The 3,317-nt window shown below is 36.5% G+C and overlaps 1 non-coding gene across 1 annotated transcript; it reads left to right on the top strand.

Annotated features, from left to right (window-relative positions):
• Positions 1–1,479: 1,479 nt before the first annotated feature.
• On the top strand, positions 1,480–1,550 carry trnag-ccc (transfer RNA glycine (anticodon CCC)). Its single transcript has one exon. It is a non-coding gene; the product is annotated as a tRNA-Gly (tRNA).
• Positions 1,551–3,317: the final 1,767 nt, after the last annotated feature.

Consider the following 3,317-nt stretch of genomic DNA (forward strand, 5'->3'; position numbering starts at 1 on the left):
ACGTCCCATTCCAACAGATTCGTCAAACGCGTCTGCAAAGCTGTAAAAAAAGACGTTGGTACGTTCTTACTATTCTTAATAAATGTTGATGCAATTATTAGGCTGTGTTGTTTACTCAATAACTGTTTTAAAACATGTGACCTCTCTACACCTTCCTCGACCCAAATACTTATCTAATAGCTATTTTGGTGCTTTATTTCCACTTTTCCCATGAATGTTTTATAAAGTTTATTGAAAATAAACGCATTTTGGATCAGCTATATGGTGGGGGGAATTAATATGAACGAAGTTGGTAAAAGCTGGTTTTGAACTCGGATACACGTGGTTTTGATTGACCCAACCAGGCAATGGTGGGTGGGATGATTGGACATGAAGAAAATTGCGCGACTCATGTGGATGTATGTGGTCATATTGTTGACTCGGATGTTTTAATAAATAATACTATTTTAAAAAATGTATTTCTTGTTTACTCAGACGGGGCATTGTCAACAATGTTAAATAAACAATTTACACATAAACTGCATTTAAAAAGGTATTGAGGAAACAACACCGCGTAATAATTGCATCAACATTTAGAATATACCAACGTATTTTCATTACAGCTTTGCAGTCGGTTTTGACGAATCTGCTGGAATACCGGACGTAATATAGATCACGTGCACGCGCCCATCCCCTCGGCCGTCGCTCTCAGCCCGGAAGTGATGGAAGCGTTGTCATAGCAGGGGCCGGTTTCTCCGCGCTCCCATTGGCTGACGCTGGGTGGCGCGTGTTGGAGGATGGCGTGACATCACGCTCGGGTTACCAGCGGTCATGATCGATTTGATTGATTTATTAGTGAAACTGCATTGGTATTTGTTTTGTGTATATGTATTTTGAGGCCCATCGAGTCTTTGTGAAGCGAATTTTAGCGGTAAAGGGAAATGTTGATGTGTAAGAGTGGATAGTGCCATCGATAGTTTTGTTGAGTCGATGAGAGCAGCGAACAGCTGGCAGGCTTGAGCTGTGAGGAGAAGTGCGAGTCATAGCCGCGAATCGATTCTTTTGAACAGTTCGTTTCAAAGAACTGGTTCAAAAGAGCGATTCTGTTAGTCATTACGTCATCACGTCACATGACATCCCAGCGTGACATGCTCTAAAAAGTTATACTAAGATCAACTTATATATTACGGATGGGTAATATACATAGACAATATATCGTTTACTTCTCACCAGATGTGCATGAATGTGACGGTTCTCGGTGTAATGGATCAGTTCATTCGAGAGCCCAATTCGTGAACAAATGTTCCAGACTTGTTTTGTGAATCGGTTCAATCCACGATATCGCAGTACCGGTTGTGGGAAGGTCAGGTTAAAAAATTCTCTCATGTAAACGAAATAAGTATCCTAAATAATGTTACGACGGCGTAAGGCCTTAAAAATATTTTTTCATTACATTTCAAATAATTTGTTGAGGGTGGGCTTTTGCGTGGTGACAAACGGGCGCCGCTGGTGTAGTGGTATCATGCAAGATTCCCATTCTTGCGACCCGGGTTCGATTCCCGGGCGGCGCACTTCAGTTTTTTAAGTAGAGTAACAGACAAATTACATGACTGAAGATCCGCACAGCTTGTTTGACTGCATTGGCGCAAACTGTCTTTGCTGTATGAAAAATGAATTTATAGAAGTAAGCCTTCAATCACGTCTTGATTACCATGAAGTCGTAACAACCTTCATAATAAAAATAATGAGTAAAATGTATTAGTTGTGTTTAGATGGAGTATATAGCACAAAACACCAAAAAATGTAATGTATAATGTTTTTATACAGTCGGTATTGACATTATTCACAGTAAACACATGCATTAAACTAAGCTATTTATTTTGCACACCATATGGGGTCCAAAAATCTGATACCACAAGTCAATATACTATTGTATTTTTAGAATCATATTCCACTTACATCATTACACTTCTTACATCAGAATTTCATGTCTTAAAATCCCAAACAGATTTTGTCTTTATTTATAGGTTTAAATGGGATTATAAATCAAAGATAGGCTATTCAGTGTGGTCTCAGACTTTTGGTCCCCACTGAAATCGTTTTGGATACAACCCAGATCACAAATAGCAACAACATATTTGTACATATGTGTTTATTTTAGTAAAGTAGTAACAATAGGTATTTATTGTCTCGTTAGGTCCTCTAGATGGCACACAGCACCATCAGTTGGACAAGTCTTTAGATGAGAGGCCATGCTGCTGTAGGACGTAAGGATTGAGGCCACTAGGGATCTCTCACTTTCTGGTCATGTGGTTAGGAAATGCACCTGCTGGCACGCATGATCCCCAAACCAAAGGTGTGTTTATATTGATTTATTTGCATTTACTGCATACTGCAATACAACTGTGAGTTATATATCATTATAAAGGCATATGTTTAGGTCATGATGAATATGCCACTTCTGTGGAAAGGTCATAAAATGTAATTTCAATGTGTAATGGCACATTGAGCCGTGATGACCAGCGAAGAAGAGATATATGGAAAGCCTATCATATAATATATATATATATATATATATATATATATATATATATATATATATATATATATATATATATATATATATATATATATATATATATATATATATATATTTATTTATTTTTTTTTAAAGATGAGAAACCAAAAATATGCTGACAGAAAAAAAAGTTTTGTTGTTTTAGTGGTTTCAAATATGTTTTAGTACTTTATTAGTAATTGTTATTAATTATGAAATTAAATTTATATTAAGATCATGTATAATTCTACAGTTGTAAGCTTAAAATATGCTTTCTATATTCTACCAGAACCCACATAAGATCAGAAAATGTATTTGCTTTATGTGTAAGAGGAGCATAAAATGTATGTTGTGTAAGCCAAATGTGATGTGACTTTCTATGCTATGATATTTATAGCCTTATGCGCACTAGCTTCTAGTTTTACTATATGATTTAAATTAAAATTGTGACTTTAATCAATAAAGCAACAATAATAGGAGCACAAGCTCAAGACTATAGAGAGAGAGAGAGAGAGAGAGAGAGAGAGGTAAGTCTGTAGTAATAGGTGATAGGTGTGTTGCGATTTATTTCAATTAAGAGTAACAGAAATCTATGGGAGGACACACTAGGTGTATGCTTGTGTGTGTGTGTATGTTTATTCTGAGGTACTTCACGTCTCATGGCCACTTAACCTTCAGTGCTCTTTCCGTATGTTCAGTGGTGTCTGTTACACACACTCAAGCCTGAACAAATGGAAGTGACCTTTCAGCTTTGTACATGCCATTTATTGTATCTGCCTAT

This window comes from Carassius carassius, chromosome 20, assembly GCF_963082965.1.
Source record: "Carassius carassius chromosome 20, fCarCar2.1, whole genome shotgun sequence".
Taxonomy (NCBI): domain Eukaryota; kingdom Metazoa; phylum Chordata; class Actinopteri; order Cypriniformes; family Cyprinidae; genus Carassius; species Carassius carassius.